This window comes from Lolium rigidum, chromosome 4, assembly GCF_022539505.1.
Source record: "Lolium rigidum isolate FL_2022 chromosome 4, APGP_CSIRO_Lrig_0.1, whole genome shotgun sequence".
Lineage (NCBI taxonomy): Eukaryota > Viridiplantae > Streptophyta > Magnoliopsida > Poales > Poaceae > Lolium > Lolium rigidum.
Genome location: NC_061511.1, coordinates 119,528,948 through 119,543,451, shown reverse-complemented (window position 1 = coordinate 119,543,451; position 14,504 = coordinate 119,528,948).

The following is a 14,504-nucleotide window of genomic DNA, read 5'->3' as shown; positions in this document are numbered from 1 at the left end:
GGTTATTTCACTATAATGAGTGACAGACAGAAGGGACTACTTAATGCAGTCCAAAAGATTTTCCCTGATTCCGAGCACCGCCATTGTGTCAGGCACCTGTATCAGAATTTTCACAAACTACACAAAGGTGAAACTTTGAAAAATGATTTGTGGGTTGTTGCTAGATCCACAAACATTCCAATGTGGGAGAAAACATTGAAAAGATGAAGACAGACAGTGCAGATGCCGCCAAATGGATTGAGGCACTGCCTCCCCACACATGGATCAAAGCTTTTTTCATGGATTTCCCTAAATGTGACATGTTACTGAACAATCACTCTGAGGTTTTTAACAGTTACATTTTGGAGGCCAGGGAAATGCCTATGTTGTCCATGATGGAGACAATATTCTACAAGATCCTACATAGAATTGTAAGTAAGCAAGAAGAAGGAGCAAAATTCACTGGTACTATCTGTCCCAAGATCAAGAAGAAACTAGATAAATTCACAGAGTGGGCTGCCAACGCCGGAGTTGAAGTAGCTGGAAATGGTTTGTGTAAAGTTACCACTGGAGAGAGCCAACGAATTTACAATGTTGACATAGTGACAAAAACATGTGATTGCAGGAGGTGGCAGTTAAGTGGAATACCATGCCACCATGCAATAGCTTGCTGCAGGACACATAGGATCAGCTCTGAATCATTAGTGCATAGCTGCTACAGCATAGATACCCACAACAAGGCATATGCATACAACATGGTGCCTTTGAGATCTAATGTTCATTGGGACAAATTAGGTGGAAATACAGTGTATCCTCCACTGTTTACCAAGGTAATGGGCAGGCCGAAGAAGAATAGAAGGCAGACACCAGAAGAGAAAGAGAAGGATGGTGTTAAGTACTTGAACAAGGCAGGTGTGCCAATGCATTGCTCTATTTGTGGAAAAACAAATCACAATAAAAAAGGGCATGCAAAATACTTGGAAGCTCTGAATTTGAATGGAGGTGTTGACATGGAGGAGGAAATTGATGATCCAGATGACCCATCAATACTAGAGGTGCAGTACAATTACAAGTACTCATGTCTTGTTTAATTTTGAGATGTTTCCTATTATGACATTTTATGTTTATGCAGCACATTATTCCCCAAGAAAGAGATGAAAGGTTGGATCCAATTAATTGTATGGATAGCATGGTGTACCAAATGGGACAGGAGGTAATTCATTTAAATTAATTTTGAATTTTAAGTGGTGCATAATTAAAAGAGGTGGTTCATTATTGTTGACATGTCATTATGCAGGAAATGGCTCACACTAGGCAACCATTTCAGTTCCAACCATTGCCTGATGAGCCTGACTTTGTTGTGGCTGCAAGAGATGCTCTGCCACAGCAAGGTAGAGTTACTACAGCACAAATTAGAGGAGGCGTAAGAGGAAGAGGTAGGGCTGGATCAAATGCTACTGAAAGAGGAAGAGGGAGGGCTGGATCAAATGCTACTGAAAGAGGAAGAGGGAGAGGGAGGGCTACTGCTCCATCAGGTGACAGAGGAAGAGGGAAGAACAAGACAATGGCAGTGGGTTCAACATCACAGCCAACAAGAGGAAGGGGTGCTGGGAAAAGGAAGAAGCAAGGAGAGGAAGGTACCTTGTATCACCTGCTGGTGGGTGATGAGGCAGCTGATGCAGCTGCAAGGCGAGATAGGTTGCCTGACCTAAATGCACCTTGCCCTCAAGAAGAGGTGCAGATCACACAGAATGCACCTTAATGAAGCTGTAATAAATAAGTGCAATGTGTTGCTAAAACAATGTTTTATATCATACTATGTCACAGATTTGCATTTCTTCTAGATGCAACAATTATGCAATGGTGTACTCAAATATTGTGTTTTATATGCAATGGTATTTCTGCAATTTATGTTTCAGTTATTGTTGAACATAGTATAATGCTCTGAATTATACTATGCTCTGAATTATGCTCTGTTACTGTTCAACATCACAGCCAACAAGAGGAAGGGGTGCTCTGTTATTTATGCTCTGAATTATGCTCTGAACTGCAAGTATAATGCTTTCAGTTATGCACAATAGTACCGAACTGTAACTATATGGCCACCGGCGACCATATATTGGCGGCGCCGCCGCACTTGTACAGTAGCAAATGACAAGGTAAAAATAGAGGCCAACATATCCTGCTTCATTATAGTGAGGAACATTGCATTACCAATTCATCAACAACTTGTGTTTACAACTTGCATTTACCAAAAGCCTGACTACATTGCATTAGCAATTCATCGACTACTTTTTACAACTTGTATTTACCAAAAGCCCCAACTACATTGCATTAGCAATTCATCAACTACTATTCAGCAGCCGGTACATACACCACCTCCAGCCCTGTGATCCCCTTGTACTGGATAGTATCTGACATTTGAAGCGAAGATGAACTTGCCGCATCCGCGTGAGCCCTGACCACATTCATCTCTTCACTCTGCAACTCCACCCAACCTACAACCTTCTTCTCGCCATCCCAACGAATCACTGTGATGGAGAATCACAAGCTCTGAATGCTCCAGTCCCGCGAAATCAGCCAAAGTCGCCGCCGCTTCCTGCCTATCTCGGCCTACTTTGGAAGGCCCCTGCAGGTACTCCCTCTTCACGATATCCATCGTACGCAGCTGTTGCACAAGAACGGCGACGGATTAGGAGCTATTGCACAAGAGCTACGAGCTACAGACAGATATCTAGCTAGGGTTAGGGGAGGACACTTACCTGAAGATTGGGACGCCCAGACGGATGTCTAGCTGGTGGAGGAGATGCAGGAGGAGAAATGCGGCGGGTCTGGAGCTTGTCGTGGAGATTGGCGGCGGCTGTGGAGAGTATTTGGCGCCGCCGCTCGCCGGTCGCCGCTCGCCGCTCCCTCACCAGGTGAATTGGGCTCGACCCCGTGCGGCTCGACCAGGTGAGCGCGCGGTGCGGACCAGGTGGGCGCGGTGCGGCTCGACCAGATGGGCGCGGTGCGGCTCGACCAGGTGGGCGCGGTGCGACGTAAAATGGAAAGACGGCAGGGGGCTCCGTGCAAAAACGCCAACACAGAAGCCCTGGCTCTTTTCCACACTGGAATGTCCACGTGTCGCGCTCTGATTGGTTGTGTACCAAATTGCACCCGAAAAACAAGTTGTTGTACCACTGTACCACATTTTGCAACTTTGTGTACTAAAATGCACCCGAAACGCAAGTTTGTGTACCTCCGGTGCAATTACCTCTCTATCTTTGTTCAGGCTCAGGAAATAATGTTGGACGCCACAATATGAGCAACAGTAAGCACTTTTAGCTTTTGTATCCAAAGCGATTGAGGAACTCCTTTATCATTTTTCATGTTCTTATCCTTAGATGAAGAACATGCATGTATACAACATCATACGGATAATGAATCGGAAAATCAAATTGGATTCAAGCTTTTGATCGTGTTTCTTTTTCTCCCCGCTTACCTATGGAGTGTTGTGCACTCGATGGCTCTCTACATATATCACTTGTCAATCTAGTCACAGCGCTAGCCACGGGCAGTGGCAAGCCGGTGAAAGTTTCCCTTGTCTCACTAAACTCATGAAAAAGGCACACGTTAAAAGAAAGAGCACTATGGACGCGTTTGGTAGCATGTGCATTTTTTTTGGCTCCCTAGGACAGACGGCTGCGGGTCTTTAACATGTTGCGAAAGAGATCGGGGATAGTTTTGGAGTTTTATTTGGATGCCCGTGAAGGTTTATTTGGCGGAGTGGAGATTTGGGCTGAGGTTGTTTGATTGCATGGTTTGAAGCCAATGGAACAGTCCAAAATCAGGCAGCTGATGTTTGGTTACCAGCTAAAAACCGAGTATGGTATCCTATTCTCATGTATGGTGATGTTAATCACATAAGTGAACATTCAAATTCAAACATACTGGTACTACTAAGCAGAATACCATAGTTTAGATCGACACGATTATAATAAGTTCAAACACGACCAACACAGAACAAAAGTTCAGGCACGATCGACACTACCATAGATAACCACCATCACTCTTCCTCTTCCACAACCCTCGTGGTGGCATCTCCATGGTCCGAACACCTGGCCATCACCTCATATCAAGAGTAGCCTAAGATGACCACTCGGTAGATGACCGAAGCTTCCTTGTTTAAGGTGAGGAAGTAGCCAACCCTCAAATTATGAGCAATGGAAAAAAGCTTCCCACCCTTAATCGATGAAGGCTTTCTCACCGTCGAACTTGGTCTTCACAGCCCAATTGCATCCAATGTTGGTAACCAGGGTGATTGTGCAAGGGATCTTCCCAAACCATGGCACAAATACCTTAGGGGTTGGGAGTCCACACTACGGGAAAACTGCACGTTGCCGTGCGACAAATCGCACAGCAAAGAACCCTATTTGCCCGGCAAAGGGTTTGCTGTGCGAGGTCGCACGGCAACGACAGGCGGGCAAAGGTTGCGACGGCAACGGCATAATTGCCGTGTGCATCGCCACTTCTGCACGGCAACGTCCTTTGCCATGCGTGCGCTGGGATGCCGTGCGCCAGGAGCTTTGCCGTGCGCGAGGACTCTGCCGTGCGGCTGTGGTCTTTCCGTGCGGCAACTCTCTGTCGTGCGCGCAAGACTTTGCCGTGCGTCATCTCTCTGTCGTGGCGCCACCTTTTCCATGCGCCCTCGGCCCAAATGCACGGCAAAGACCCCTTCAGGAACGCCCCCAGGAGCTCCCAGGAGCACAACTGCGCGCCACGACAAATGCTCCCAATCTTGGTTTTCCATGTGTATATGTCCTAAACAAACCTAAAACAATGAAAAAGTATATTGGTGCACCCTCGCGCGGAGAAATCTAGGGGGTAGACCCTCCGGGTGATGAGGTATTAACTCGTCAATGCCTACGTATTGTAGACTAGGGTTTCGTTGGATGTAGAGGGCAAGTAGATCTCGAAGGTTTCAGCCGAAAAGTACTCGATGATTATGAAACTAGGGTTCTGTTGACAAATAGATTCGATGCTCTCTTCGTCCCTCGACTCCCCCTTATATAGGAGGTGGAGCCGAGAGTTTCGTAATACACAAGTTACAGAGTCCGGGAGGGTTTCGTACCCGTCCCGCAAGATTACAAGTTATAATTTCTAATACAACTCTAGCTTTCCTTACTAGCATCTTGGGCTTCCGAATCTTCTTATTCTCCGAGTCATGGGCCTTCAGTAAACCCTGGGTACCATCTTCGGCAGGCCCATTGGGGATGCCTATGTCACCGGGTCACACATACGATTTTTGGGGGGAGGAGGGGGAGAACGGCCGTCGGAGCACCGGAATCCCACCAAATCTTGCATGTGGACCTATGATATGTGTGAAAGTGTGGTGGAAGGTGTAATGGTGCAAAAGTAGCTCCCCTAGACCCTAAACCCAAAACAGGGGAGGCTTCGAACTCTAAACCCCTAGACCCTAAACCATTAACTACACGTGCTGACACGGGAGCTGCAAAACCCTGCATCATAAACCCTAACCCTAACCCTAAATCCTAAACCTATACCTAACCATAAATCATTACCTTGGCCCTAAACCTGAGCCCTACCCCTAAACCCTAACCCTAACCCTAAAGCTAACCCTAACCAGTAGATCAGGCACACCCTCGATCGTGTGATAATGGCTCTAGCTGCGGGTATATGTGCCAAATTGTCCCAATCTTGGTTTTCCATGTGTATATGTCCTAAACGAACCTAAAACAATGAAAAAGTGCATTGCTGCACCCTCGCGCGGAGAAATCTAGGGGCGTAGATCCATCGGGGCACACATACCGCTGTTTTTGGGGAGGAGGGGGAGAACGGCCGTCGGAGAAACAAAATCCCACCAAACCTTGCATGTGGACCTATGATATGTGTGAAAGTGTGGTGGAAGGTGTAATGGTGAAAAAGTAGCTCCCCTAAACCCTAAACCCTAAACAGGGGAGGCTTCGAGCCCTAAACCCCTAGACCCTAAACCAGTGCTGACACGAGAGCTGCAAAACCCTACATCATAAACCCTAACCCTAACCCTAAACCCTAAACCTTTACCTAACCATAAATCCTTACCTTTACCCTAAACCCTAGCCCTACCCCTAAACCCTAACCCTAACCCTAAAGCTAACCCTAACCAGTAGATCAGGCACACCCTCGATCGTGTGATAATGGCTCTAGCTGCGGGTATATGTGCCAAATGGACCCAATATTGGTTTTCCATGTGTATATGTCCTAAACAAACCTAAAACAATGAAAAAGTACGTTGTTGCACCCTTGCACGGAAAAATCTAGGGGGGTAGACCCGCCGGGCACACATACCGCTGTTTTGGGGGGAGAAGGGGGAGAACGGCCGCCGGAGCACTGGAATCCCACCAAATCTTGCATGTGGACCTATGATATGTGTGAAAGTGTGGTGGAAGGTGTAATGGTGCAAAAGTAGCTACCCTAAACACTAAACCCTAAACTGGGAGGCTTCGAGCCCTAAACCCCTATACCCTAAACCATTAACTACACGTGCTGACACGGGAGCTGCAAAACCCTGCATCATAAACCCTAACCCTAAACCTAAACCCTAAACTTATACCTAACCATAAATCCTTACCTTGACCCTAAACCCTAGCCCTAGCCGTACCCCTAAACCCTAACCCGAACCCTAAAGCTAACCCTAACCAGTAGATCAGGCACACCCTCGATCGTGTGATAATGGCTCTAGCTGCGGGTATATGTGCCAAAGTGTCCCAATCTTAGTTTTCCATGTGTATATTTCCTAAACAAACCTAAAACAATCAAAAATTACATTGGTGCACCCTCGCGCGGAGAAATCTAGGGGGTAGACCCACCAGGGCACACATACCGCTGTTTTTGGGGGGGAGGAGGGGAGAAAGGCCGCCGGAGCACCAGAATCCCACCAAATCTTGCATGTGGACCTATGATGTGTGTGAAAGTGTGGTGGAACGTGTAATGGTGCAAAAGTAGCTTCCCGGTGTGACCTTCCTCGCATTTAGGCGATAACACTTAGCAGATTTTCCGAAGCGCGGATTGCTCCAAAACCCTGATATATGTGGGGGGATGAACATGGAGAGTAATTTTGTATTGCACATTGTCTTAAGTAACACTAATAAATAGTCATAAAAAATTAAAACTAGTTAAAAAAGAAATAAAAGTATTAGATGAAATAAAATAGAAAGAAAAATAAAGGAAATGCCTGTTGGCGCACGGCAAAGGCAACGTTGCCGTGCAACCTAGCTGCTCGCACGGCAAAGGATGTGCCACGGCGATGCCCAGCGCCTTTGCCATGAAGTATTTCTTTGCCGTGCGGCGTGTTTGGTCGTTGTTGTCGACATTTCTTTGTCGTGCGCTGTCTTCGTTCTTTGCCGTGCAACGTTTCGTTGCCGTGCGCTGCCTTCAGAGGTTACCGTGCAAAGTTCCTTTGCCGTGCGTGCTGGTTCCTGCCCACGGCAAAGATCTCTTTGCCATGCATGGGCTCACGGTAAAGATTTGTCGCACGGCAACACCGTTTTTTTCCCGTAGTGCCACCCATGGTAGGCTGGAATATCACCCAGATGAAGTGCTCAGACCCTCCTCGTCGTGGAAGTGGAAAATGTTGGCCGACCTCTTTCTCGACCCCTAAACGGTAACCTGCGCAGGTGCGCCGAGATCCATCATAGTCTGTACAAAAAAAAAGCAAGAGCCTCAGACATGGCGCCCATACATTATTGATAGAACTTGGGCCCCCTCTAATCTCAAGGATTTCACCAACAATGTGTGTGTGTGTGAAGATCTACTGTGAGGCTCTACTAGTGTATGTGTATGTCTTGTTTTGCCGGTTCATATGGAAAAACAAGACATACACATACACTAGTAGAGCCTCACAGTAATTATGCACATAAATTGATAGCGCTGGTGTGATAGGAACTAGAAGAATTGCACAAACAACGTGCTCACTCAGAGTTTTTGTTCGTGTGACACCAGCCCTATCATTTGGAAGTGGCATATCTGCATCATTGGCAAGAAGGAAGGACCTTTAAAAGAAGGCCTTATATTATACTGATTACACTGGATACCAGAGAATCGATTCTATCCAACCAAGTACTATGCATAAGGAGGTTTGTATGTGCATTTTACAAGATTGGATAGAATCAATGTAGAACAAATAAAGTGACAAATTTCAACCACTAGCCAAGGAGAATCCATTGAGAAAATATAGGGAGCCTCATAGAAAGTAGCATCCACAAGCTAAAAGACGCCCTGCAAGACCAAAGAGCATGCAACAGTAGTGTGTTTTTGCATGGCTTAGGTATTGCCGATCGTCTTTAGATGAAATTGTGCAACTGAATATAATCATCAGCCATTGCAAACATAACGCATACTCAATGAACATATTTACAATATATACTTTCATTACACAAATTTCACGAGTTAACGAACCTAGTTCATTTCTAAACATTCTCATGTTAGTATAATGAACGGTGTCCTAGTTTAAGCATGGGCCAGACAACAACAAAACAATGGCTCATAATGTGATAGCAAGCATTAGTTGATCATCGGCCATTGAAAGTAAACGACCTCAAAGTGAGAAGGAAAATGGACCTCATACTTCTATTGGACAAACAAATCACAGGGACAGAGTGAGTGAACCTAGTGCAGGTGCTAACCATGATCGTTAGTACAATGCACATGGTTCCCTCATTCAATACCTTGATTTGTATGTCCTAGTTTAATCAAGAGCCAATTTTAAGGGAGAAAACAATGTGCACCACATAAGAAATCTGTAGACAACAATCACTAGGGTAATCATACATTTTGTAAATACTAAGCAATACCAGTTTGATACTGCTTTGAACTTGCTAAATCCTGAGTACCCAAGTGTTGATATGTACATGCAATCCTAAACTCATCGGTCTAGGAAGCTCAGTTCACCACAATCTGACACAAATGGATGTAGTAATCACGAAGATAGATCAATAAATGGTGGTGCAAAACCCTATCCTCTTTGCACATCTACAATAATTCCAGTTCTGCAATAGATATACACCGAATGTATCGTGCATGCTAGTAAAACTACTCGATCAAAGATAGGCATAACTGTAATCCTCAAAACCGTTACCCGATTGCACTAAATCGCGACGAACCACAACTAATACGCAAATCTAATCCTACCCTATAGGTTATCTTAATATATCTATTGTGCATGTCATTGCAATCTCTAACACCGTGTGTGTTCGTGCATATCCACAGAAAATAAGCGTCTGAGATGATGGTACTAACGCTTACCGCCATCGGAGATGGCCGCGGCGAGATCGAGGTTGCATTCAGTTCGCAATCATGGTGTCGGTGCAAGTGACGGTCGTGGTCGTGCTCGATGTCGCCTTGCTCTCCGCGTCTGGCCCCGCTATTCGTCGTTGCGGCGATGCGGTGGATTCGTCTGAGGTAGTGCAACCGCCAACATGTGATGTGATAGATGGGGTGAGAGTGGTGAGAGGGAGAGTGAGATGAGGGAGTGGGGGTGGTGAGGGGATCTATGTTGCGTGTTCCCGAAGGGATGCCTCGTCGCGCTCTCCTTCCCCATGCGTGCAACCCTCGCACCACAATGGGCAAGGCTCCAGAGGAACGAATGATTTGGAAGTAGCTCTAGGGCCTAGCCCGAAGGTTTTGTAATGTTCGTGCTGGCCACAACATGGAGTGAGCCTGGGCAAACAATCCCATTTTCGTATCCCTACGGACAGGCTAGAGGTCCTAGGACCTACAAAATGTGCCCTAGTATTTGAGCCGATATCAACAGGAAGCTGCCTTGAAAGAGGCTTTCTCACAAGCAAAACCCAACCGGCATATCGACACATCACATAAATGAAGACCATTTCTTGGTACTCCTCGGTTTCATATTACTCGCATATAATGTTTAGTGAAAATTAAAGTTTGCCAAGCTTAACCCGTTTAATGTAAAACTAAATTACTATTTAGAACATCAAACTAGTTTCATTAGTACCATAATGCAATAAAATATCATATCATTTACTTTTGATTTTGTATATATTGACGGTTAATTGCTAATAATTGGCTAACCAGTTTCATATATGTCATTTTCTTAGTAGCAACCAAATTTCAGTAAACAACAACATTAAAATGTTTACACATGCAGAACCTTGTACACATGTTGAAACCATAAGAGACAACCTTGCACTTAGGTGCCACGAAACAAATCCAAAAAGAACACAAAAAGATCTAAAATAGAAATCCATGATACTTGGAGTATGCGCCGTCTCGCACAAGTGTCGCGTCCACTATCGGTTATGGCCGCCGCCGCCACCGTAGCACCACAAATAGAAACCAGCAGGAATAGATCTCCCCTGTCCTAAAGATGTATGTGCACATGGTGGTGGCGATATATGGTGCCGTGCAACGTCGATGGCAGGACAAGATCAATGCCTTGATCCCTGTCCTGAAGATGGGTCGGTGGAAATGGCAGCGGTGACAATGGTGCATGTTGATGGCATGCTAGGCCAGTTTGAACTCCCGACTCGCCTTTAGGTGATTTGGTAAGGCATTCAGTATTAAGATTATGGGTGTATGTGTGAGGTCAGGATGCACGGCCCCAACATGGCCACCTCCTTCATCAAACTTGTAGGTCTTGCCACCAGTTGTCCCTACTAAGGTAAATCCGTGTTGATCTTTGTATCTCCTTTTTAAGGCTATATTGAACGTATAAAAAGTTGATCATTTTGATGCAGAGGACGGGGATTCAAGCTTCATTTAAAAAAAAACTTGCCTAGATCTGGATGGAGAACTTGGAGGTCAATGTTGCTTGTCGAGCAATGAATTGGTCCATTGCAAAAGGACCAAAGTTGTGCGATGTGTCATCGTTGTTCGAGTAGATCATAGAAGAAGAACGTCCCGCCCGTCGTCCAACGATGAATCTCACTTAAAGCAACCAAAACGGTATGCACAAACCGATCTTGCGTCCACCTAAGAACACAACAAGCACCGACCACCCATTTCTATGCTATTTTTCGATAAAGGGAATATATTAATATCAAGAAGATACCAATTACACCCAGCCTCTGCAACAACGCACCACCCTAATGGCACTACAGATGCACACAACCAAAAAAAGGAAAAGAAAACTAAGAAACAAAAGTCCCACTACAGTATCTCGGACCTAACAACAATAATACATCCACCGCCATGACAACACCTGAATTACAGACTCTCCAAAAAGCGACGCCTCCAAGAAGGGAACAGTTCCCAAACACCGTCGTCGCCCGATCGAAGATCTTAGGTTTTCACCCTGAAGATAGTCCCCGCTCTCAAAACAATGCCTCCACCAAGGTCACTGCCAGGCACAACCAGTTATGGCCAGACCTTGGGTTTTCACCCTGAAAGGTAGGACTCTGCGCTTCACCTGTGTTGTCGCCCCCACTTGCATACCGTTTTTGTGAAGCCGGGACACCAAGCAAGCCCCTCAACAGCGCGGAGACTTGAACCTCCCTTAGCTAGTCCTCCCCTCCGGCCTTCATGAAATTCTCTTCTTCCGACTTTCATCATGACCCATTTCTATGCTAGTTGAGCTAAAAGAGTAGAGCCAACATAGCCAGTAGCCCCTTGACACCTCTAGTTGGGCCTACGAGATGCGGGAAAAGGCAGTGGGAATTTTTTCTAACGTGACACCGCCTCCTCCCCTCCCCCCACCCACTAGGTCATCCCATGAAAGCATTGAGAACAAAAACTGCACACGATATTGTTTGTAAAACTATCCAATTTAAACATTGAAAGGCTAAATATTGGATAGATAATGTTATCAATTGAGCTTTAACATTGGATCGTGATAATGTGATTCAAGGGCGCACTATTTGCTGGGACGGTCTTACCATTGCTAGAAATTTCTTTGTTTGATGCCCGAACTATTTTAATTCAAATTTGTTTAAATAAACTCATACTTAAGATTTCCGAGATTTCGCGGTAACCGGATTTCCGATGTACTCCGGTAAAAACATGCCACAGAGAAAAAATCGTGGAAGTATATATGTTGTCAACATGCTTGTGCATACCAAGAAGTCAAATATGGCATACATGAGCAATTCCGTTCTGACAACTAGCTGATCGAGTGGTCAATATTTATATGTACAAACGATCAATCATTCTGATGCACATAACCATGTATATAATACTCATGGATATGCATCAGCTACCTAGACAAGAAAATTGAAAAGTGGTGGCGACGTTCCCAGATCCCCAGCTTCTCAAGCCATGGCCGGGTTGTCGGAAATAAAATCAAAATTCTTTACACAAGACTAGCTCGAATTGATCGCTAGTCACTAGCTAGGCAGCTGAATCTCGCGGCCGTCGTCGAAGTTCAGACAGTAGCTCTGCAGGTCGTAGCCGAACCTGGCGGCGCTGCGCCTCGGCTGCCGCATCACGGCGTTCTTCAAGCTGGATCTGACCCTCCAGAACAGCTGCCTCACCGGCGCCGGCGCCCGCCACGCCGTGCCGCCAGCAGCTCCCAGAGACGCCATCTTCTGTCACACCACACTCCACGGCTCACTCCAAGCCCCTTCCCAACTCAGCTCGCTACTGATTGACTTATCACACTTGTGTATGTTCTGTTGCTCTATCTGTAACTGTGAGACTAGCCTTAAAGTGTTTTTCCTTAGCTACTCTCTGATCCGACGAGCACAAACTAATGGTCAGTGTATTGCACAAACGAGCGCTCGCAGCTGCTTATAATCTTGAGGGTTGGACATGCGTCTCCGTCAGCGGCGGGGCCGGGCACCACTCACGCACTCAACCAAGCATGATCTTCAGAATGGCAGTAGCAAAAGCACATTTCAGACATCTTAGTTATCCGCGTTGCCATCCTACAGTCATAGAGTGATGTAGCAATGACCTTTGGGGATGGGAGACCCTCGTAAAAGGAAGGTCGGCGGCAGAGGAGGATACATGATAGCCCGATAGGTTGTTGATGAATGGTCTGTAAATGTGCGTTGTCGGCAGCCAATTTGAGAGTGTAGATCCATTTACACGAACGAACTATAACGTTTGGCGGCACGAGAGGACAGGATCGGTCAAACACCTCCGCCTCGTCGAGTTTGAGGTTGTGCGGCGTGTCTTCACCGACGCCGACGCCGGTCTCATTGCCGTTGCCGCCGGCCTCGTAATTATGCGCCATGACGGTGGAGAGGAGATGACAACAGCGGCTAGGGCTTAAAAGAGGAGGAGAGCGGTGTAATGGATGGAGACGGGGAGGGATGTGCGGTTTATAGCGGGTGGCGGTGCACATTCATGAGCAGGAAATTGTGTCGTCACCGGCGGACGGCGTCCCGTCGCATCACCGATAAGGTTTTTTTTCCACGCGTCGAGTCGTCGCCTCGGGAACCATCGCGCCCATTGAAGACGATGACCACCTTTTCCACGCGTGCATTTAATAACGACAGGAGGCTACTCTCGCTACCAGGACGACACCCCACACGCCTACTCCTATGTGGTGCGATGCGACGGCGCGTCCGTTCGGCACACTGCGCGAAGGGGGCGGCATGCAGTTGCCGGCGATTGTATTGGACTCCAAAACTTTCCCGGTACTTATTAGGTGTCCGGTGTGATCCAAGACAATACACCGGATCTCCAAATTGCTATTGAGATCGCTACGGGACGCGCCGGTGGAGATGCTCTTTTGTGTTGTTGAGTGTTGACGAAGTGATTTGATACCTTTCGCGTAGACTTAGTTAGATCTACCATTCGATTAATATAATTGAGATCAGCTTCGATTTGATTCGAACTCGATTCTTCCACTCCCTTTGACCGTCCGCCCCAAAAAGTTTTGCCATGTCAAAGTTCAAGCACAAGGGGGGTTAGTGAAGACTTACATAAGAAGATACTCTTCTTTGATCAAAGGTGGTCAAATCTTTAATAAAACAAATAAAAGGCGGGAGGTGAAAGACAAGCACATGACTGCACAAGGACGCTTTACGCGTATGACAGGCGTACATATCCATTCAGGTCTGGATGGCGCGCATCAGGTCATCAGCCTCATCAAACCAACCAGATGTTTCCACAAAGCGATTTGCAAGTTAAAGTATTCTCGTATCCGCGACAAAGAGCAATTTGACAGCGCTAACACACCACGATACAGTCATAAGGATAGTCCCAAAGTTCGGATATAAAGATTTTTAAATCTTCGGACATGCTTAATTAATCTTGGGACTAATAGTAAGTACGTCGAAGCAGAACGATAGCACCTACATACCACAACTTGCCACTAATGACCAGTGACATAAACCGGCAACTTTCTACGTCACACTAATCTCTAAAAGGAAAGGTAGAAGACGGAAGAGCACTAGCCATTGTCAAAAGCGAGCAGAATCACTCGACTAAGCTGAATAATAGAAAAAGGGAGCTGCCTACGGCGCCAACCCGATCGGCTGATCGACAGATCAAGCATGGCCGACTTGCCGCTACTTAGCACACCGGCCCCTATCTAGACTGTAGGTGTGAGTTGTCGTGGTGCTTATTCTCAACTTTTCCTT